This window comes from Caretta caretta, chromosome 2, assembly GCF_965140235.1.
Source record: "Caretta caretta isolate rCarCar2 chromosome 2, rCarCar1.hap1, whole genome shotgun sequence".
NCBI classification, from domain to species: Eukaryota; Metazoa; Chordata; order Testudines; family Cheloniidae; genus Caretta; species Caretta caretta.
In genome coordinates, this window is record NC_134207.1 from 63,702,841 (window position 1) to 63,727,432 (window position 24,592).

General features: G+C 43.7%; 1 long non-coding RNA gene across 1 annotated transcript; it reads right to left on the bottom strand.

The window, feature by feature from the left end:
- Nucleotides 1-2,915: 2,915 nt before the first annotated feature.
- Nucleotides 2,916-21,455, bottom strand: LOC125632506 (uncharacterized). Its single transcript, XR_007355332.2, has 3 exons — nucleotides 21,090-21,455; nucleotides 6,347-6,452; nucleotides 2,916-5,105 (listed from the first exon to the last, which is right to left on the bottom strand). It is a non-coding gene; the product is annotated as an uncharacterized LOC125632506 (long non-coding RNA).
- Between the last annotated feature and the right edge of the window lie 3,137 nt (nucleotides 21,456-24,592).

Genomic DNA, 24,592 nt, shown 5'->3' on the forward strand with positions numbered 1-24,592 from the left:
CAGGGCATCAGGGCCTACTTTTAAATCCTCACCCTCTGTTCCTTGAATGATCAAATGGCAGGCAGGTCCCATTCATTCATGTCCATTAACAAAATAGAAATGTGAGCATTCATACAATATCTTCCCTATAAATAAGCTACATGTGTCCTGTCTTTACACTTACATAGGCTGAGTTATGCCAATAAAAGTTGAGTGGCGTTATCATTTTGTTCCTTTTCATTTTAAATTTACAGTGACTATGTTCAGACAATAATCCTGTCTCTTAGCTCAGCAACATCTAATATTACAGTTAAAAAAAACCCCTAGAATCATTTTATCTATAGCCCTTTCTTTATTATCCTGTACTGTGATAAATAGACGAAACATTTTTTCAAAGGGGGTACTTGAATGAGTTCTGCAACAGGATTTTCTTTAAGGTTGTACTTTAAGGGCATAGAGCCTATGACAGATCAATTGGCTACTGTATTTTTAAAGGCTATGGAGACCACTTTTAAAGTACTGTCACTAGGTCTTTAAGGAATAGAAGAAATAAACTAGCCTTTTAAAAGATTACCTACTATTGCTTGATTTTAAATAATTAAAGTAAGTGTATAGTAGGCTATAACTTTGCATGGTCAGTAGTGCACATTTGTACTGATGACTTTCTAATAACACACCTTGTTTTGAAGGTGAAATGGAAAGCGATAAATTATGTAAACTTCTCCACATATAGTTCTGAAACATTGTGTGATGCAAATTAAATGTATAAAATGTTTGGATGAGACGTCCAACTTGTACATAAGACAAATTAGGTTTACCCTTGCAAGTAAGAGAATATACTAAGATATGATACAAACATTGCTTTTTAAAAAAATTGTGAAAGCAATTTATATATTTTTTAAAGAAAGTTAACATTTTCAGCATATTTTTACATTTTTCAGACCATTAGATAAGAATAATATGTGAAATGAGTTGTTAGAGTTGGTGATGAACCTTGCAGAGTATCTATCTATTCTTTTACAATGAATCTAAATAAAATGTCAATAGATCTGGAATGCAAATGGAAGCAAATACTGATAAAGACAAAACCATGCATGTCAACAACAGTGTTAAAACCAACGTACTTAATTAAAAAAGTGAAGTCAATTAAAATCAAAACAACAGTGCAGCAAGTACAAATGCTGGAATAATCATTAGGCTTTGCTGAATAATGGAGGACTATAGAATTTTTTAAAGTGAAACAGCAGGGGTGATACATTACACAAAGCAACAGTCTACAACAATATGACAATTGAATTACTTCAGCCCCATTAGGCAGGTGCAGAAGAATAATTAACATGAATTTCTCCAGTGGAAAGGGAAAAAATAAACTTTTTTGTCTAATGCAAACTACTATTTCCCTGCCCCCACCCCCAAATTGATGAGAAAATATGAGAAGGAGCCAAGTGATTAAAAACAGTGGCTTTATGCCATTGTTGTGAGGTTGGGTAATTGTGGGATAAAATATGCAGACAGTGTATTCTCTAACAGCCTGACAGTGTTAAAACAGGCCAGGATGGCAACGCTTTAACTTTTTCTGTTCTGTCTGTGTATAAGCTTTGCTTGTTTAGATTAAAAACAAAATATAAAAGATGTGCTCTAGTTTTTGATTTTATAATCATCTTCTGATATACAAGGCATCCAGTCTCGCCTCAGGATCTATCTGATATCTAGTTTTCCATTTCAAATTCAAAACAAATTGTGACCTCCAATTTCAATCTGTTCCCTAAAATGCCAAAAAGAGTGAAAGAACTTCACATTGCTCTTGAAATGTAAGCAGGTTCAAAAACGACCGTTCTTTCCAAAAGAACCATCCTATTCTAGAATCTTCTGATTAAAACCAGAACAAAACAAAAAAACACTTTTCTTTACTTCCATTGGGAACTATTGATATTGAGAGAAATGGCTGTATAGTTTAGGGGGAAGATCAGAGACATTTGATTTTCTTTAGGATTAAGAAACTGGGAAAACTCCAGCCTTCATCTTGCAATGACCTCCCTCCTTTAGAAATACAGAAATTAGGTCACATTCACATCTTTTAGTAAATATATCATGAATCAGATCACACAGAATAGAAAGAGACCTGAACCTTTGCCCAAAATTCAAACCAAACCCAAACTGAAATGAATTTTTGAAACACTATAAATGATCAGCCATCCTTTAATATACAGTATTTTGTAATTCACATACTTATGAGCTTCTTTGACGGACACTGGAAGCTCAGGTGCCAAAACAACATGAACATTACCTTAGTTCCAGGAATATCTCCTCTGAAGCCAGGAAATAGTACTGTAACCCCTGCTAAAAATTCTGATTTGGTTCTGCTTCTGGCTTGTCGGGGTTAGTTACAGTATTGTGCTATTGCTTGTCATGTTGATTCCCCCCCTCCGCCCCAGAAGGGAGGGTTGGTCTTTGTGCAGACGTCCCTGGCTGTGACCTGCAATCCCTCTCCCAACTCTAGGAACCGCCCACCTGACAAGTGGTGTCATGAACAGGAGTCAGGGAGTTTAGCTAGGGATCCCTGGGGACAATGCCTGAGGTTCCGGGGACACCTTTGAACCATACAGACTCTCCCACAACCCCCTCCAACCTCGCATCCCTCCTGGCAGCCAGCCTGGCTCCAATGACTGATATATCACAAGGGAGGCCTGTGATTATCCTGGTTTATGGGAATTGGCAAGACCAGCTTCTCAGCTTTCCAGGCAGGGCTGGAATCCACATTTAACAAGTACAGCCACCCTGAGTGCCAGAAGGTGAAGAACCTGTTCGGCCAGCTCTGGGGAGCTGCCCTAGTGGAAGTGCAGGCCTAGCCCAATGACCAGAAGAGTAACAACAAAAATATTTTTAAGTGACCGGACTGGATTGATAGGCCACTGACACTCCCCCCCCCCCCCCCCGTGAACAAATGGAAAGGCCCAAAAAATGACCAAGACCCTCAGAAACTTTTCCAATAACTTCTAAGTGATCCTCTGCATCACCAAAAAAATGAGACCCTTCCTGATCCAGGAGCTAGAACAGGACTTGGTGCAATGATTGTCAGAAGGGACCTGGTTGCTGTGCAGGCTCCGAACTCCCTTTGGGTCCAAAACCCCAATATGGATTTTGAGAACTTTAAGGAAAAGGCTGTGAATGCAATTGGGTCACAAATCTCTAAATGCCAGGAGCAGACACAAGTCAGAATCTTTAGCAGGGGTTACACAGACTCCCTTGTCCTGGCACAGCATACAACAAAACAGCCTGCCTCCCACTCACTCCGCACCTGACTAGACACACACAGACTCTCTGCCCCACTTTTTTTCACCCTGACTCAGGGCCATACTCGAGTGCCCCTTTCCTGGGTCCAGTGACCTTCTCACTCTGCTGTAGCTTAGGGCTCCAGCCTCTTGCCCTACTGCTTCTTTCGTCTCTTCTTCCAATCTTCCCAGGCCAGTGTTCTCCACCCCACCCCTGTCATCTGCTCACTAGATCCAACCATCGCAGAGTCAGAATTAATTCTGTGTCCTTGTTGTGGGGTAGCACTCCCCCTCAGAGTAGTTGAGGTGGGAGGGAGGGGAAATGGGGGAGACAGGAAGGGGAAAGGGATCTGAGGGAGGATCTGTCTCACCAGCTCCACAGTATTGCAATCCCCCAAAAATACCTGTGTTCACATTTTCAGCCATTTTTAGAGACCCAAGAAATATGAAATGTTCAAAAATAGCAGAGATGCATCAAATTGCTTAATCCCTGACCATCTTGGCTAATAGCCATTGATGGACATATCCTCCATGAACTTATCTCATTCTTTTTTTGAACCCAGTTACACTTTTGGTCTTCACAATATCCCCTGGCAATGAAATGCTACTGGTTGACTGTGCATTGTGTGAAGAAGTACTTCCTTATGTTTTTTTTTAAACCTAATTTCATTGGGTGGCCAATACGGTAGGTGTGCTCAACTATCACCTACCAGATTGGATCCAATTCAAAATCTGGCTGGGGAAGGAGATGGTGGTGCCCATTTGATAACTTTTAACCCAGTGGTTAGAGCATTCACTCAGTATGTGGGAGACTTCAGTTAAATTCTTCTCTCTGGCTGAGGGGGGAAAAAGAATTTGAATAGGGGTCTTCCACCTCTCCTGAGAGTGCCTTAATCACTGGGCTATAGGATATTCTGATATGGGTCTCCCTCAATCTCTCCTGTTGAAGTTCCACTGTATAGAAATATTTAAATAGTCAATGGGCCAGAGAGAGAGCGAGAGAGCGTAGGCATGAGACTGACTCTATAGCATAGTAGTTAGGGTACCTCTCTGGGAGGTGGGAGACCAAGCTCCTGATCTAATGATTTTTTAATTACTTTTATAATACACAGCAGAACAGCTTCAACAGGAGAGATTTTTGAATGTGGCAATAATTAGGACAGGCCTAAAGCATTAGAAAAGTTGCATGGTGTAAAAAGACCAATTTAAAATTAGACTAAGTTTCAGGGTGTAACTCTCTAATGAAGACATTCTTAATAAACCAGTTTACATTTTGATTTAGCCTAATTGTGTACTCAACACTTTCGAAAATAAGCACATGTATTTGGGAGGCTGAATCAGGATTTAGAGTCTAAATTTAGGTGGCAAATTTTGAAAACCTGGTCAAAATATTATAAAATGTTCAAATTTTGCAAACTGGAAGAACCAAATATTTTTTTCTAAAGTTTCATTTATAATAATCTTAAGTGTTGCTTGAATCAATACCAAGTTTAAAAAAAAATAACACAGGATTTTTTTTTTAAGTTGACCATGTCCCTTTACCTTGGCTTCAGCACAGCTTTCTTCACATTTAGTTAAATGAGTTTTATTCAGACTTCTTTTTATCAGCTGCCAAAATCCTCTTCTTGGCATAATGAGATCTAGTGATCATGGAATACCATTTATTCAGCTGATGTAGTACATACTGGGTTTCAGTTTCCAACTTTGACCTCCAGCTTTAACTCGGCCGTGACACAAAGCAATGATTCCCGGATGCTTACTGTAGTTTTCTGTGACAAATCCAGTGAAAACTAGTTTGCTTTTGTGATGCTGGCAATATTACCCCAAGGGAAAAAGGAAATTTTCTGCCCAGTGCTGGGAAAAAAAAGCAAATGTTGGCAGTTTTATTGTAGGCATGGAATTAATAATTAATCCTTGGAAGTTAAATTAAGCATTAGTCTCTATGTCTAGCAGTACTAAGCTGCATTGCACTGTCTTTATACCAGGCTGGCTTTATGTACCAGCACATTCATGCAACTTTAAATTTAATATTTAAAATAAATATCAGGTTCATATTTTTAAACACAAAGTTCTAAGGGCTATAATGTACCACTTAGGCAAGACCTTAACAAGGAGTCACATGAAGCTATACCACCAGACAGCATCTTAGCTCCTGGATGATCCCATGTGGCTTGCCAGTGAGTGTATATAGAGGGCTATGTTTACAGCTCCTGCTTACCCCACTTCATAGTTCTTTGCACTCTTGAGGAGTCAGGACAAACCCTGTACTTCTGGGGTCTGCACTGCAATTGGAGCTGTGATTGCATCTTGGATAGACATATGTGCATTAGCTTTAATCACGAGTTCAAGTAGCAGTGACGGTGTGGTAGTAGACGCTTCAGCATGGGCTGTACGAGCCCACCCAGAATCCTAGGTATGTAGTCGTGTTGCTCACCTGTGCTGAAGCCCATGACACTGTGCGTCTTCACTGCTATTTTGAGCAATGCTAGACAGATTGCAGTGTAGGTAACCTATACGTGGGGAGTGTGACGGGGTCCCCGCGGTGCAGCCTGGCATCATGGGACTGCTGTGCCCCCTTAAGTCTCCAGCCTGGGCTGTCTCTCACAATGCTTTGCTAGTGACAAGCAGCAAACCCCTCCAGGCGCTGTTATCACTCAGCACAACTGCATGTGGAGCCCCCACCCAACTAGATTGCATGAATGCTCCCAGAGCCACTCAGGAATCACACAGAGACAAGCACCAGCCAAATCCCCCCACTCATTCCTTGTACCTCAGGAATATACTGTCTTGCACTGCTCAAGACCCTTTCTTGAGCAATACAAGTTTATTAATCAGTTCACCACTTCATCTATCAAAAGTGGACATACACAAGCCTTTGTAACCTGAGCAGATTTACCAAGCACTTCAGGCAAACTCACTGGTAAAGATAAACAGTTAAAAAAAGTTTACTGATTACAAAAGATAAATTTTAAGTAATTAGAAGTGATAGGCAAAAAGTCAGAGTGATTACCAAAATAAAATAACATATAAGCACACAGTCTAAACTCTCAATCCTATTAGACTGGACAACATCTAGATTAAGCAGTTATTCTCACCCCACTGGATATTGCAGTTCATAGTACACAGATTTCATCCTTGAACCCTGGGCCAGTCTCTTCTCTTGGAGTCTCTAGTCTTCAGTCTCCATGCTTGCTATGGCGTCTGCACGGGTAACCCAGGAAAAAAGAAGAGAAATTATTGTCTGCAGTTGCTTTCACAGAGGGAGGGAGGAGAGACTGATGACATATACCCAAAACCACCCGTGACAATGTTTTTGCCCCATCAGGATTGGGAGCTTAACCTAGAATTCCAATGGGCAGTGGAGACTACGGGAACTGTGGGATAGCTTCCCACAGTGCACCGCTCCATGAGTCGATGCTAGCCATGGTAGTGAGGACACACTCCGCCGACTTAATGCGCTTAGTGGGGGCATACACAATCAAATGTATAAAATCAATTTCTAAAAATCAACTTCTATAAAATTGACCTGATTTCATAGTGTAGACATACCCTGAGCATCCTTGTTGCTTACAGCATAGGTGTGGGGAGGAGAAAAGATGAAGCATGGGGCATTGTGTTCTGCTTTATACCCTTAGTCCATGTGCTTGGAGAACACAAGTCCAGGCATGTCTAGTGGGCATTGCTGAGTCACCAGGCAAGGTTGAGCAATTTCTCTGGTGAGGCCTTGTGCAAGTGAGTCATTGATTTGTAACTTCCTTGGTGGACAATGGCTGTTGATGGTTGTTCAACACCCGCCCAGGCATTGGTTAGCTCCCTTGTCCTTGTCTGTGGTGATCGAACATCTGGGCAATTCCCCAACTCACAGCATATTTTAGTGACAACCATACAACACAATCTCATAACTTCATATGCATTAATGGTATACATATTTAGGTAGAACAATGGCTTTCAGTGACTCATAACCTTTCCCCTCATACCTCACATGATATGCTTTATGTGAAATATCACAATTATATATCACTGATGAATATGGGGGTTATAGGGTGCTCCCCCAATGTATAGCCTGTCACAGGGGGCAAGACTCCTTTATATCCTTCTCCCTCCCTGCCCCCCAGCACACTCTATGTATTCAGGTAAGGGGCAGCAAGACTTCAGGCTTAAATGGGCAGCTCATTTAGGGTCTGATCCAAGCCCATTCACATTAACAGTCTTTCCATTTACTTTGTGGGTTTTGGATTAGGCCATTACTTGGGGGACATGTTCTTCATGTGAAATCTGCAGCAGAGGAGTGGAATCCTGACATGGAAACACCACATCCACCAACTGCAGCGATGTGCTTCTCAACTGAGGTACCTAGCATTGGTCACTGTTGGAAGACAAGATACTGGGCTTGATGGACCTTTGGTCAACCCTGTATGGCCATTCTTATATTCTTAAGGAGTTACTGTACTATTGCACCATTGCTGCATTAATCCTCTTGGCCTTTGTGTGTGGGGGAGTGGGAAAAACTCTGTAGAGAGCCACTATATGGGGTGGTACTCTGGGGACCTTCTTTGTGAGCTCTTTCCCCTCCCTTTAAGTAATTACTAGTCCATTCACCCTTCTGCACTAGGCTCATTATCCTAAAAACTGGTTGAACCAGTGCAAAGCTGGCATAAATAAGAGTAGTGAGTTAGTGCACCTCTGTAGTACAGCATGACAAAGTCATGATTTTGCCTATATGAGACTGTATTAAAATAGTGAACATTCAGGTGCAGGGATTAATACTCCTTTGTAACATGAGAAAATGAAGACTTTAATGGTGTGAAAAGACTCTTTGGGATTCTTAAAACCCACAAACTTCCAAGAGGGAAAAAATGTATGCAGTTGTTCTAGCCATGTTGGTCCCAGGATATTATAGAAACAAGGTGGGTGAGGTAATATCTTTTATTGTACCAACTTCTAGATGGGATGACAATAGTCTCAGTCTTCTGCTGGCTGAGTGGTCTCTAGACGGTACTGTGAGACCATGGTAATGGAATGCTATAGCAATTACAATACAAAAAAGACATATAACAAACAAAGTAGTAGTGGTAGTTTTTCTGGCTATGTCCCAGAGAGAGTTATTACTGGTCTATGCACCGTAGAAGGATTAGGCATCTTGTTAGTTTCACTACGAAGCCAAATAAATAGTAACTGAGGCCGAAAATTTTCCCTAAAGGTAGTAGTAATGACAGACACCCTTGATCACAACATAGCCTAACCATTGTGATCAGAATTTACTGTTGGATAACATTAGACTTTTATGTGGCCAGTGAGTTTTACGTGAGTTTCATCCCATCTTACAAACAAGAAGGTCTTTTCCTCCAACTCCTCATCACATCTAGCTCCTCACATTCACACTATGTTTGTTCCCACATTTCTTTCTTTGCCCCAGGCATCCTATTATATAGCTTCTTTTACTGAATCTCCATCTCATGGGGCGGCTCTTACTGTAGAATACACCATGACAGATCAATGCCACATCCACCCAGTTGGGCAATTATGAGGGAGACATCTCTTGATGCCCTCAGGGCCTTACTCGGCACTGAGAAATGCTGTCAGAACTGGCCTCTTAATCATGATATTTTCATACATAATATACCCAAGTGTGTTGATTAATCATGTTACTTTTATGCATAATAGTAGCACACCAAGCTATACACAGAACTTTCAGGTGCATCATACACAAGTTAGTCTGAGGACAGGATGTATTATAGCACTGGACAAGTTAAGACACACTGTAATTTGAAGCACTCCCTTGAGTGGGAGAAAAGATACAAGGAGACAGAAGAGGAACGGTGAACCGAGTAAGTCTAAAACAGTGTTTTATTTTGAATGCAGTAAGCAAGAATTTGGTGGGGTTTAACTGGATTCTTTCCTCAAATAAGCTCACAAAAGTGTCACCACTTCACCATCTTGCTGCTATTCTCTTCTTTCCTTAGTCCTTCCCAAAATTCTGTCTTCTGTTGTCCAGAACGTATTACATTAACTTCAACTCTATCAGTTGGCATTAGGTACAAGAGAGGCTTCTGCCCATCATTGCCATTAATATGCACTGTGTGGGTCAGTACTTAAAATTTAGGGTTTAAGATTGAGATTTTTCCAATAAAGCTAAGGGCGCTAGGCACAAAACTCCCATTAATTCTCAGTGAGATTTGGACATTTAGCTGCCTTATACCCCTTTGAAAATGGTTAGGTTGGCTAATTCTCATGCTGTCTGTTGGACAGCATAACATCCACCAAACATGTTATGTGCCTCCATGATGCTCTGTCCTGTGCTAAATATGGAGCATTACAGGGTAGGATGTCTGTGAGAGATTGGACTGGACACAATCCAGCCATTGGTTTTGATCTGGTAGGGAGGCAGGGGGTGTCTTTTCCATCCTGCAGTCATTGAGTCAAAATTAAAGTTAATTCTCACAGGGAAGTTGATAGGTGTTCAGAGCAGATGACGACCGGTTGCCCCACTCTCCTCCCCCATTTAAAGAAACAATCACTACTATGTTCAGTTCTTAAGAAATGGACAAGCATTGTGAAATGGAATTTTTTCCCTGTTCTCAAAGCAAAGTCACAAATAGAGCTGAGATTCATTTGGCTTTACACCTGGATATTTATTGTGTAATATTCTGAATACGTAGGTGTATTTATTTTGCTTTCATTCAATTTCCTTATTGGTCATTCCTATGACTTTAACTAACTTATTAAATGTCATTTAAGAAGAACAATTTGCTAACTTAATGCCTGGATCTGGTACAGTGAAGTCACTGCAATGCTATATACCACGAAGCTGTTTTTCAAATGGTATCTACTACAGGTTCCTAGACTCTGATTACAATGCACAGAATTTAATTTTATAAGCAGGAAATTAACTATGATGATTACTCACAGGTCATTTATATTAGATCTTAGCAGAAGGAGGTCATTTTGGCTGCAACATGGTATTTAATAATATTGCTTGTGTTATATTGAATATAATTACTGTATCTAACTAGTGAGTGCATGCAGTTACAAGAGCTGTGGATGCAAACAGGTACTTGATAGTAAAATTTTCAGTTACTGCTTTACCTAAGAACATAAGAATGGCCATACTGGGGGGGACTAATGATCCATCTGGCCGAGTATTCTGTCTTTTCACAGTGGCCAATGCCAGATGCTTCAAAGGGAATGAACAGAACAGGGCAATTATCAAGTGATCCATCCGCAGTCATCCGGTTCCAGCTTCTGGCAATCAGACACTTAGGGACACCCAGAGCATGGGATTGCATCCCTATCTTGGCTAATAGCCATTGATGGACCTATCCTCCATGAATTTCTCTAATTCTTTTTTTAACCCAGTTATTGTTTTGGCCTTCACAACATCCCCTGACAATGAGTTCCACAGGTTGACTGTGTATTGTGTGAAGAAATACTTCCTTTGTTTTAAACCTGTTGCCTATTAATTTTATTGGGTGACCTCTGGTTCTTGTGTTATGTGGAGGAATAAATAATACTTCCTGTTCACTTTCTCCACACCAGTCATTTTTGTGTAGTTCCCCTTTCTGAAGTTGAATGCTACTGTGGAAGGGTTTCTTTGGTATTCCCTGCTCCCCAAGGATGTTAAATTTAATTATATTATGGTCACTATTACTGAGTGATTCAGCTATATTGACCTCCTGGACCAGATCCTGTGCTCCATTTAGGATTAAATCAAGAATTGCCTCTCCTCTTGTGGATTCCAGGACTAATTGCTCTAAGATGCAGTCCTTAATGGTGTCTAGAAACTTTATCTCTGCCTCCAGTCCTGAAGTGACATGTGCCCAGTGAATATGGAGATAGCTGATTTGTGCTGCTCTGGTGGTGCAAAGCATTTGTAAAGACAACCATGTGGCTGGGGATTTCCCTAATATAAGGGAAATTCCTTAGGTGACAGACCTAAAGTAATGGTCCTGTGTCATCTGTTCCCCACACATTAGCACTCACTTGCTACTTCAATGGACCTTTGGAGATTGTTGCAGCTGGGCACAACTTAGAGCAACTCACATGCTTCTCTGAGTTGCACCAGGGGCGAAACCAGCGATAGGTGATCCCAGAATCAGATGGCAGCACCAGCATAGCTGAGGCTCTACTCCTGTGTGAGCAAGTGACCAGTTGGGTATCTAATTGGCCATTTGTATTTGCAAATATGAAATTTGCACAGGGTGGCCATAGTCAACCTTTTGTTAGAAAAAGGAGATGATAAATTTGCACATGCAACCTTGGTAATTGCACCTGCAAATTTTCAGCTGTGCACACAATTTTCATGCACACCTTTGTGGACACACAGTATATGAAGGATACCACTGAAGGCTGTCATCTAACAAGAGAAGAAAATACACTAACTTGTTAACCTCTATGTGACAAGAGAAAAAGAGTGTTATAAATACATGCAACAGACAAAGTCTGACTTTGCTAGATATCTATTACATATTCCCAAATCAAAACTACATTAAACTGGAGTTAAAACTGAGAATACATATCAGTAATTTAGGGTAACATACATTATAGGGAAATGGAATGTTTCCCCTTAGTGGCACCATGCAATGACCATATGCTTATGATAAAGATATTTTATTGTCTGTTAGATTAAACATTTTAAAGATACATTCCATTTTCTCTCTCTCTCTTTTTATTTTTAAACCATCATAGTGTCACGGCAGGGCAGAGTAAAGGTTGTTTGGGTTCCTTAACTGTGCATTTCTGTTCTTTAATATGTTTGGATTTTTATTAAGAATAATCATAACTCTGAGTTTCATAGATTGGTAATACAATAACTCCTCACTTAACGTTGTAGTCATGTTCCTGAAAAATGTGACTTTAAGCTAAACGATGTTAAGCGAATCCAATTTCCCCATAAGAATTAATGTAAATAGGGGGAGTAAGGTTCCAGGGAAATTTTTTTCACCAGACAAAAGACTATATTCACTATATAAATATATATACACACACAGTATAAATTTTAAACAAACAATTTAATACTGGTACACAGCAATGATGATTGTGAAGCTTGATTGAGGTGGTGAAGTCAGAGGGTGGGATATTTCCCAGGGAATGCCTTACTGCTAAATGATGAACTAGCAATCAACTGAGCCCTCAAGGGTTAACCCATTGTTGTTAATATAGCCTCACATTCTACAAGGCAGCACAAGTGGAGGGAGGGGAGACAGCATGGCAGACAGGGACAGAGACACACACCATGTGTGAGAGAGAGAGATGTGCATTGCCCCTTTAAGTACGCTGACCGCACTCTAAGTACATTGCCATTTTAAGTACATCAGCAAGTTGAGACAGAAGCTGCTGCCAGGAAGCTCCCTCTGTCCTCAGCCCTATCATGGCCCCCCGCCCTCGCCCCCACTCTATGGAATGGGGTAAGCGGGGTCCAAGAGCAGAGTGGGAAGAGGACACCCTGACATTAGCCCCCCACTTTCCCACCCCCTGCACAGCAAGCAGGAGGCTCCAGGGAGCAGCTCTAAGGCAGAGGGTAGGAGCAGCACATGGCAGTGGAGGGGAAGGACAGCTGAACTGCTGCAACTGATAGCCTGCTGGGCAGCTGTCGCACAGGGCACTTAAGGGAGTAGGGAGCTGCTAAGGGGGCTGCCGGTCCACCCTGGTTCCAAGCCCCCACCAGCTAGCTGCAACGGGCTGCTCTTCCTGCAAGTAGTGGACAAAGCAGGCAGCTGCCAAACAACGTTATAAGGGAGCATTGCGCAACTTTAAATGAGCATGTTCCCTAATTGATCAGCAACGTAACAACGAAACAACAGGATGACTTTAAGTGAGGAGTTACTGTACTTACTTTTGGAATTACAACATCCCTGTAATATAAGTATAATGTCCCTGTAGTGTATGTTGCTGTAAATTACTGATCTGTCCACTCAAACTTAACTCTATTTTAACAAAAATGTTTGGCATTTCCTTTTTTTTTAACCTAAATTTTTCTCACAGGAACACTAAACAATAAACTCCAAGAATCTGTTACTATAGAATATTTCTAATGCTTCGTATATATATATACTGTTAACCTTACATTATTTTTGTATTTTAATTTTTAGGGTCAGGTACACGGCTAACCCTCTGGCTGCTTTTTGCTGGTAGGAGCAGCACAAAGCAGTCATAGACTACTAACTAGCTGGGTTCACAGTTGCTTTGCATCGCCAGAGTAGTGCAAAGCAGCTGGTATGTACACCCCACGTACGCGTTTTCCTCTCCCATGTTCCCCTGCATGCATGCATTCACATACCTTATTTCCCACTCCCTCCAGTCCTCTTTGTTGACTCAGTCTTGTACAATGGATAGTTTTGAAAAGGAAATATTTCAGATTAATGGTAATTTTTTACCATTTTTTCCTACCTGGAAGTTTATCTCTCAGCAAAGGCTGGAGAATAACATCATCTCCCTGAGAGACACTCATGAAGAATTATCCTTTTTCAAAATGACCGCATCTCTAATTTTCTCAGTGGCACTGAGGCCACTGACTAGTCTCAGCTAAAGATGTCCATTTTCAAAATACCCACTGCCTTAAGGGTGACCAGATGTCCAGTAATTCATTGGCGGTGGGAAGTAGTGTCCAAGTTCAGATGGACTTTAGCTGTTGTACGGGGCTGCTGGTGATACCTTCTGTTTGGGTATTCTGCCACTCAGGTATAACGTCTCCCAGAACTTAGTCACCATTATGCAAATAAAGTGAGTCATTTGGGATCAGGAAGCTCCTTTCTGTCAGCAGACAGCAATTTGTTAAGGGATTTAATAGTGGACAAGCTCAAAGAGCAGAGATTAGCCTAAAAATGAATATTCAAAGTGAACGAAATACTGTACTATGCTACCTTCACTCTGCCAAGTAACAAGATATTCAGTGATGTATGCCTTAAAGTATCCAAACAAATAAGAAAGTAGTATCTCAGAAAGTCACTTGTCAGAGATTTAATCATTGTCAGAGAATTCTATCTTTCAGTCTTCTTATCTGTGCTAAAAGTGGTCTGTACAAATTGCAAGTGCCTAATCTACATAAAGTGGAACTAATATGCTGTCAAAATCCCATACAGGTAACAATCAGCATCATTTTAAAGGAGATACAATATTGCTAAGATGTTTTAAGGATGGACCTGCCAGACAAGCATTACAGTAATTACCCCTGATTGTCAGAGTACTGGCCAGACCTAACTCTCAGGTGCCAAAGCATAGAAATGTGGCACCCTCCCACGCCCCTGTTCACTGGCCCAGTATGAGGCTGTTCAAGGGGAAGCCTGCCTTGCGACTTTTTACACAACTTTGGGAAATTGGGCCTGAGGCTCCTTTGTGTGCTCTGCATTGTGTGTCAGTGTGTGTTCACCTCAGACCAGACCCACTCAGACAAACCACCAGGAAGAAGGCTTTATTCTGTAAAGAACGTAGAACAGGATTACAGTTCAGCAGCCTCCTCTCTGCTTGCCTGCTATGTGCTCCCAGCTCAGTCAGGGCTGAGACCTCCTGCTGAGGGCTGGGGGAGCAGAGGGTACATCCTGGAAGGAACCAGGAAGTTCTCCCAACATGCCGCAGTTTGTAGTTGCCATGGCTGCTATTGAAGCACACTGGACCTTGGGCTACACCCTTCCCCCACTTATTGAAAGGGCGATCTCGTCCCTTTCCTTAGTCAAAAACCTCTTGAGTTGAATATCACATGCCAACCCCTTTTTTCAAATATTTCCAAGAGCTTCCTTCCACGTCGCCCCACAGCAGCACTGGCCAAACCTGCGGTCTCTGCTCCTCTTTCATCAGGCAGCCCACTGTTACCAATCGAGCCAGACAGGTGCCGTTCACTGTCTCGTTGAGTACCGAGGAGCTGGTGAACTATCTCTGGGCACCTCTCCAATCTGGTCCAACTCTGTCTGCCCTTCTCCAATCCAATTAGTTTTGTTCAGACTCTCCTCAGTTTGGTCTGTTTCCTCCATGGTCCCCATGGTCTGGTCAGAGTACTGAGGGTCTGAGTCAAAATGGTCTGGGTCTGGGTCTTGTGACTAAATACATGATAGCCCTGGCTCCCCTTCATTGCACTATCCATCCCCCATATCCCAGGGATCCTCTGTGTACGTCATCTCCCTACTGGTTTTCTTTCCCCTATAGCAGGCTGGTCTATCCTCAGAGCTCCCAGTAAGTTCCTTCCCTGCCTGTGCCTCCAATGGGAAGTTTCCCTCAAGTCCCAGCTTGGCTCCCTCCATTTGTACCTCCCTGCCTCTTGGTTGATTGACTCCACTGATATGTAGGAACATGCATGGTGTAATTCGGTTATGGTGTATTACCTATTCCCCTTCTGATTCTGGCCACACAGCATAGACAGACAAGTCCCCTTGTCTTCTGATCATGATATTGGTTCTCAGCTGTCTACCAGTTTGTCTCCCTTTCTTCTCCCTGGCTACTAGTACCCTGTCTCTAGGAGCAAGTGGGGCTTCTCACGTCTGACAGTCATAGTACTGTTTCTGGTGAAATTTGGTGGCTTCAGATGACTGTGCAGCCTGATGATATGCTCTCTCTTGGTATTCCCTTAGCCAGGAGACATACTCCTCCACCTCCACCCCCTCATCTCTCTGGTGGGGAAAACCCAGTGCCAGATCTACCTTCAGCCTTGGGTGCTGGCCAAACATTAGGAAGAATGGGGAAAACCCAGTGGACTTGTGCCAGGGCAGTGCTTTAATGTCCTTGCCCCTTTTGCCCCCCCGCCCCCGGGGCTGCCGACAGCAGGGGCAAAAGGGTAGCTGCCCCAGGGCCAGCGATTTAAAAGGGCCCGGGGCTCCCAGCCGCCACCGCTACCACAGCAGCGGCCAGAGCCCCGGGCCCTTTTAAATTGCAGCCAAAGCCCTGGGTGGCAGAGGCCAGGCAGCACAGATGGGCTGGCTGGGGGAGGCTGATCCCCAGCCCCGCCCCTTCCCGGGCCCCCATACCGGTAAGAATTTATTATTACTTTCACCTTTGGAGAATACTAGGACATGCATCATCATCCCCCAGACATGAATCATCAGCCTCTGGAAGGTATCTGGGGCATTCTGTAGACCGAAAGGCATCCGATTACATTTGTAACCCTTCTGCCAGGCCAAGTTGATAGCAGCAAGGGCCAGGTTCAGTACACAGGGGTTCCCTCTCATCAAAGCAAATGCAAAACTGGCTCGAGCCCCACCCAGTGACCTGAGAAAATCTTACACACCCCCTGGGCGCCTCAAAGAGGCAATACTTCCCCTCTCGCAAGCACAGAGTCTCGGTGTAGCAGAGAATCTTTAACAACATGAGGTAAACGACATCAGCATTAAATTGGGGAAACACCACAACTAGTGTTCATTAACCAAACCATGAGCAAAGACCCACCCCAGCAAATTGGGCCACATCCTTTCCCTCGGGTTCTTGAGTCCCAGAACCCAAACGTCTCTTGAGTCCAGCAATCCAAAAATCACCCAAAGTCCAAAATGTCCAGCCCCAGAGTTCAAAAGTTCATCTGCAGAGTATTACTCCCCTGTCTGGGTAAAATTGAGCCTGTGTGGGGGGGAAAGAGGTAAGGGGCACCTTACATGACCTGAAGCTGACTGCCCTACAGCTCCACAGGGCTCCGCTTCGCCGTCTCACGAACGGCTCCGCCAGCCGTCTCACGAATGACTCCGCCAGCCTATCCACGAACAGCACCACTGCACTCTAGATCTTCAGGCTCCCCACTACTTGACACAGTGCTCAGTGATTTCAGCTCTTAGTAATTTTAGCTCTTTAGTGATTTCAGCATTTCTCTCTCCCGGATGCCCTGCATGAACTGCTGTGTCAACTTATAACAGGGAAAGGATGGCCCTCTCGGAGCTTCTCCTCTACTACCCTTAGTAGGGCCTCTAACTTGATGGCATAGGATGAAGCTGTCTCTCTAGGGCATTGGCGTCTCTCATGAAAGTCTGCCATGGGGTCCAGCAATAAATGGCAGTCACTGTACTCTGCTCTAAGCTCTTCAATAGCTTGGGCTGGAAACTTCGCCTGAGGTGGCAAGTTAAGGACTAATTTACGCCCCCCCCCCACACACACACACACCTCAGGTATTTGACAAGGGTGGGGAACCTCAAAGGCTCAGGAATGCCAGTGGCTGCTAGCAGGTACTGGATACCTTTTATCCAGTCCTCTATGTCTACCCTGCAGTCTGCACCACCCCTGAACACAGGAACCCCACGGATTTGATGCTGTGCAGGGAGGTATGGCATTACTGTATTCCTCCCCAAAATTTCCCCCCCAGTACCTTCACCCTTAGTAGCAGGAGGGTCCTGGTTAAACACCCATTGGGGGTCTCAATTTTCACTGACACCAAACCAGGGTCAGGCCAACTTCCCATGGCTCCAAACTGTGAATCCATGCTGCCCTGGTTCTCTTCTGTGGCAGCTTCCCTACTGTGTGCAAAAAATTAAACTTCCCCTATCCGAGTCACGGCACCAATAACTAAGAAAATGTAGCCCACCCCCTGAGGTTGTTTAGGATAAGGGAAGCCTGCCTTGCAACTTTAGGGACAACTCTGGAAAACTGGGCCTGAGGCTCCTTTGTGTAATCTGCATTGTGTGTCAGTGTGTGTTCACCTCAGACCAGACCCACTCAGACAAACCACCAGACACAAGGCGTCATTCTGTAAAGCAGGTTCTCAACCAGTGGTCTGGGGCCCCTAGGGGGCCTCGAGCAGGTTTCAGGCCTCCAAACAGGGCCAGCATTAGACTCGCTGGGGCCCAGAGCAGAAAGCCGAAGCCCCATCCCATGGGCCTAAAACCCAGGTCCCTGAGCCCCTCCACCTGGGGCTGAAGCCTGAGCAGTGTAGCTTCATGGGGGCCCCCTGTGGTGTGGGGCCCCAGACAATTGCCCTACTTCCTGCCCCCTAATGCTGGCCCTGGCTTTTATATGCAGAAAACCAGTTATTGTGGCACAGGTGGGCCGTGGAGTTTTTATACCATGTTGGGGGGGCCTCAGAAAGAAAAAAGGTTGAGAACCTCTGCTGTAAAGAACATAGAACAGGATTACAGTCCAGCAGCCTCCACTCTGCTTGCCTGCTATGTGCTCCCAGCCCAGTCAGTCCTGAGACCTCCTCCTGGGAGAGCAGAGGGTACATTGTACAATTCAACCCCCCTTACAGACAAGTTCTAACTCCCACAATAACTAAACTCCAAAACAAACAAGCCCATGTTCTTCTTTTGTGTCATTTGAACTCCTCTCAGGGTGCTTTCTAAGCCCTTTTTGGTCCTACCTGTAAAGAACATAGAACAGGATTACAGTCCAGCAGCCTCCTCCCTGCTTGCCTGCTACCTGCTCCCAGCTCAGTCAGTGATGAGACCTCCTGGGGGGTGGGGGGGGAGGGCACAGGGTACATCTTGGCAGGAAGTTCTCCCAACATGCTACAGTTTGTAGTCCACAACTTGTAGTTACCAGGGCAGCTGTTGAAGCACACTGGACCTTGGGCTACGCCAATAAATAAATAAAAGATTGCTTGATGTGCATCATTGCGTAGGGACCACAAGTCTGAAATGAACAGCCTGAGTTTGTAAAGATAATGGCTCATTCACAATTGAGCTGAAGGAACAACAACAGGAATAGGAATCTTTAAAGATGACCTGCAAAAGGGGAAAAATGGGTTAGTACCATTTTCACTTCTTTGTGATGAATAAAAAAAGACTGGAAAGCTATTTTTTCTCCTTTCGAAAAAAAAATAGAAAAATCATATCTTGTTTTCATTGTTTTCCTGGAAGAGTCTATAGAAGACCAGAGAGCAAGTATAATTATACTAAGGATGTGAAAACCAATTAACAAAGATAAGTGATTGTTATTAAGACCACTAAAAACCTTGGGTTTTGTGTCTTTTTATTTAAAAGCTAGTTAATTCAAAGGCATTTTCACAAGGATCTTTTCTTCCATGTGTTCAAAGATTTAACACTCCCAGTCCCTCAATTAAAGGCTGAGAAACCTCCAAAATCCACTTCTTTGAATTCTCTAAGGCAGCTGTCTTCAAACTTCATTGCACCATGACACCCCTTCTGACAACAAAAATTACTTCATGACCCCAGGGACAGGACCAAAGCCTGAGCCCACCCCAGCCTCACTGCCCTGGGCGGGGGGAGGGTTGCCAGGTATTTGGTTTTCAACTGGAATTCCCGGTCAAAAAGGGACCCTGGTGGCTCTGGTCAGCGCTGCTGATTGGGTCATTAAAAGTCCAGTTGGTGCGGGGCTGGCAGGCTCCCTACCTGGCTCCTTGTGGCTCCCCGGAAGCAGCGACATGTCCTTTCTGCTCCTCGGCAAAGAAACGTGCGCTGCCCCCGCCTTGATCACTGGCTCCACAGCTCCCATTGGCGGGGAACTGTGGCCAATGGGAGCTGTGGGGCAGCGTCTGCAGACAGAGGCAGCATGCAGATCTGCCTGGCTGACTTCTTCCTAGGAGCTGAGGGACATGTTGCAGGGAGCCACCCGAGGTAAGCACCGCCCAGATCCAGCACCCCAAAATCCCTCCTGTGTCCCAACCCCTCTCCCTGAGCCCCCTCCCTTACCCAAACTTCCTCCCAGAGCCCACACACACCCCCCATAGCTCAAACCCCACATCCCCTCCCACACTCCGAACCCCTAGGCCTCAGCCTGAAGCCCCCTCCTGTACCTCAAACCCCTTATCCCTGGAGCCCTCACCGCCTCCCACACTCAACCCCCTGCCTCAGCCCAGAGCCCCCTCCTACACGCCAAACCCCTTGGCCCCACCCTCAGCCTGGAGCTCCCTCCTGCACCCCAAACCCCTCATCCCCAGCCCCACCCCAGAGCCTGCACCCCCAGCCGGAGCCCTCACCTCCTCCCGCACCTCAACCCGCTGCCCCAGCTGAATGAAAATGAGCAAGTGAGTGGGGTTGGTGGAGAGCGAGCGACAGATGGAGGGGGGATAGAGTGAGTGGGAGGCAGGGCCACGGGGCAGGGGCAGGGCAAGGGTGTTCAGTTTTGTGCAGTTCAAAAGTTGGCAACCCTAGGAAGGGGGCCAAAGGTGAAGTCCAAGGGCTTCTGCCCTGGGCAGGAGGCATGTAACCTTAGCCCCTCCCTGGCTTCGGCCCTGGGCGGTGGGGCTCAGGCTTTGGCTTCGGCCTTGGCCCCCACAAGTCTAACACCAGCCTTGGCAACCCCATTAAAATGGGGTCGCAACCAACTTTGGGGGCCCGACCCACATTTTGAGAACCCCTCTCTAACGAGATATCCAGAAAAAATCAGGATAAACAAGATATTACTGATATTAAGCTTCTTTTTTTTAAAAAAAGTAGAATTAAAAAAAAAATCTAATTTCAGGCTGCCTTTAAATATTCTCATATCCATTTCCTTCCCCATCTTTTAATTCCCCTCTAAGCACTCTAGCATTGAAAGATTGATGATTAAGCTGTTTCATGGGATCTTCTGTGACCAGCATCAGTATCTGACACATTAGTGTACAAAATGTTCCTGCAGAGTCATATGCAGCCTTAGCAATTCAATAGCACAGAAACAAACCCAGTCATCAAAAAGTGCCACAGACAATAATTTGCATGTCAGACAAACATACATAGAAACCGATGTAAGGATTTTTAGGGGGCCTATCTGACCAGAAGACTTCGGGGAGCCTTACAGTATACCTCCCACTGGGTCCCGCCTTAAGCCCATCTATCAGAGCTGGAACAAAAGAAACCACCACACTGATGTCAACTGACAACAAGACTTTATTTACTAAAGGAGAGGGAAGGCAGGGGAGGGGGATGAATTAAGGACTCTAGAGATTTGGAATAGAAACACACACATGCACACACACTTGATAAGGCAAAGGTGTTCTTCTACCTTCTTCAGGTGCTGCTGCTGGAGAGGCTGCAGAGTATGGATCAGCGAGGTCAGCGATGGACACCAACAGTGGATCACAGGTGTAGAAGACAGGTATGTAATCCTATCTCAGACCCCCCCTATCCCTCACTGCATCATCTATGGTTGTAAGTCTGAACTAACTAATCGGACCGAGTCTGCACATGCAGGTCTGTTTCCCAAAAGAAAATAACACACCCCAAAATGACAGTTCTGTTTAGTGAGTGGCTACTGAAAGCCAGTAGCCAGTGTGAAAGGCTGTATCACACCACAGAGAGAGAGTGTTGGACACCTGAGACCCTAAAGACTCAAGAGCCCCTGGCCCTTCCCCTCATCTGCCTTTATAGGAACTGGTTGCTTAGCAACAACAGATTCCCGCTCTTTCTACTTTCCTGCCTTTTGCTCAGTGTAGGGGAACAAGAACCTATCACAACATGGAGGTCACCTTGTTCTTATCCCAGACCAAGATGGCCGCCTAATAAACAATACCTTAAAACCCAACTTGGTGTGTGTGCGCCTTTCCCATTAATTTGTCCAGGGCGAAGCTGTGACTAACACTGATGTTTTGTGGATAAGTTAAATCCTCAAAAGGCACCTCACAAATCAAGACTGGGGTTGGTGGAGCTCTTTTGTAACTGAGGGCATTACTCAGCAACAGCTCTTACTACCTGGGAAGGAGAAAGAATAATCAGAAGTGACTCAAACAATATCACCAGAAGTTCCACCTGCGGAAAAAAATGCATGATTTATGACAGCCAATGCAGTCAATAAATCCAGAAGAATATGCATAGATGGGGAAACAGTTACAGCTAACCAAAAAAAAATCAGAAAGTAACCCACAGAAAACTTGGTGCCAAAAGTAATTGACATAGTCATCAAATCAATTTCTGATGGTGCAGAAACTCTAGAAGAGAATCTGCTTCTCTATGCTACAAAACATTTGCATTATACACTTGCCTTAATCCAGATAGTCAGTGCCCAATGTGAGCCTGGTACAATGAGCAGACAGAGATGGTCTAGATCAGTGGTTTTCAAAGCCGATTCGCCGCTTGTTTAGGGAAAGCCCCTGGTGGGCCGGACCATTTTTTTTTACCTGCCGCGTCCGCAGGTTCAGTCGATCGCGGCTCCCACTGGCCACAGTTTGCCGCTCCAGGCCAATGGAGGCTGTGGGAAGCGCGATCGGCCAAACCTGCGGACATGGCAGGTAAACGAACTGATCCAGCCCGCCAGGGGCTTTCCCTGAACAAGCGGTGGACCGGATTTGAGAACCACTGGTCTAGATAGTACTTAGTCCTGCCATGAAAGCAGGGGACTGGACTAGATGACCTCTCGGGGTCCCTTCCAGTCCTATGATTCTATGAAGTAAACAGTTAATTTCCTGAGTTTACTTTCCACACATTTGTATCCTAGCTGTGGATGAAATTATTATTTTTGGTAACTGAGCAGATACAGAACTTAATTTAGAGACAGCATTTCCTTGGTATATTTTCGCCCTCTTCCTTCCCCCTCCCACTGCCTGTGACACTAGGGAGATACAACTCTGGGACATTGCAGACCTTTTCATAAAATATTCTTCACAATTATTTATTTTTTAAAAATAGTACAAACCTTATGATTGCAAATGTTCTTTGAAATCTTAGCCTTTCTGTCATTAGCCACAGCAATACCAGTGAATTATTCTTCTGCAGTTCAAACTGCCCAAGGTCATAATAAAGAACATTTCCCACCAAGAAATGTATTGTTTTCACATAACTAAAATAATTTTCAGATGTAAAAGTAAAAAAGGAGTGTGTATTGGTGTATATGACTGAGCAAGAGAGACAGAAGAGAATAATATATGGAGGTATAGTCACAGAGGAATTGAATCATAAATTGACTTTAGTGCTTCTTTACTGTAGCAGAGAACCAGTAGAGTGGGAGCACATTTTGTTTGTTATTCAGATACACTATGACCAGTAGAATAATCCATGCACTGCCAATGTCCAGCTATTTATCTATGGTCTTTCTAATGTTCCTATCACCTTGGTATTGAGATACTGAAAGATCTTTAAAGAAGCAGAATGCTAAGTCTTTGCATTATCAGTGTATGGAGTGTGCATATGTGTGCAACTGGGGAAGTGAGCTTTCTTGTTTTCATTTTAATCAGTCTGGAGATAGTGCTGTACTGTTTATGGTACACTTGGACAATAAGAAAAGCACACAGACTTTCCTAACCCATTCTGTTTCTTGAAGGAAGAGCTAGGTAATTTAGAAATCAGACATTTCTGCACCCAATGGAAATTACAGTCACTTGAGGGTGAGATTGGAGTTTATGGACCAAAAAGCCATTCATTAGTATCATGAACACTTGGCTACTTATTCTTGGAATGAAGGATACTGAAAGGTTAAGCAGGTACCTTTTTCAAAGGCATACCAGAATTAGGGACAGATGTTCTGTGTTAAAAATAAAGGACACAACATCACTGACACTTAAATACAGCATGGACACCAGACAGATTGTCCTAGCCAAGCCGATACTGTTATTCTTCCTAATAATACCCACACACAATGCAGCTCCAGAGTGGGCCACCCTTCACCTCTCCAGCTCAGAGTACCACCCACAAGCTTAAAAATACTATGTACATGTAATAAATCTATGACCACAAACAAGGATCACCACAAGTGCCAGCCAAATTGCACACATCTGACACTGGGGATAGAACTCAGGATCTTCTGCTACAAAAATACAGGCTGGGAATTTTAGTGGGAAGGTTATATCCAAAACCCCAAATGTTACCCCCCCCCCCAATTATTGACATTTTCCTTATTTTGATTTCAAGATTTTAGATTGTTTATTTGGGATATCTTATTTATTTGGTTAGCTGATATACTCTGAATCTGGTTAATCAAGGTCACAGAAAATTTGGAAGGGAGCATGTGATTAAAAGAAAATTGCGTCTAAGGAATTTCACAAAAGCATTAAAAAAGCGGGGAGGGAATCCTTGATAAAGTAAAGGGAATGCATTGGGATAATTATATCGCAAGAGGAATTTTTAAATCCACAAATTGGTTTGACTAAAATAATGTTATGAATTCACTAATTTACTATTAAAACATAAATTATATTGAAATGACCACTGGTCATGGTGTTGAGAATATATGCTAAAGAGTTCAAACTTCCATTCATTCACTACAAATACCTCTTGAGATATCCTGTTTTGTAACTCAATACATCAGGCACTGGAAATATACATCATTGTAACACAATTGGTGAGCAGGATCTCTACATTCTATGCATTCAAAATTTAAATAAAGAGATAAAGAGTAGACTAAGAATTGAGGTAAAAGTATGGGTTAAAGATGTATGAGATCCTAATTTGGAACTGGATCTGTTCAAGATTGATAGTGGTAAAAACAAAACATATTAACACCTTGGAAGATATAGAAGCATTAAGTGGAAGAGACTTTTCCACAAACTTAATGGTGATTGATTTGCAAAGGGGGAG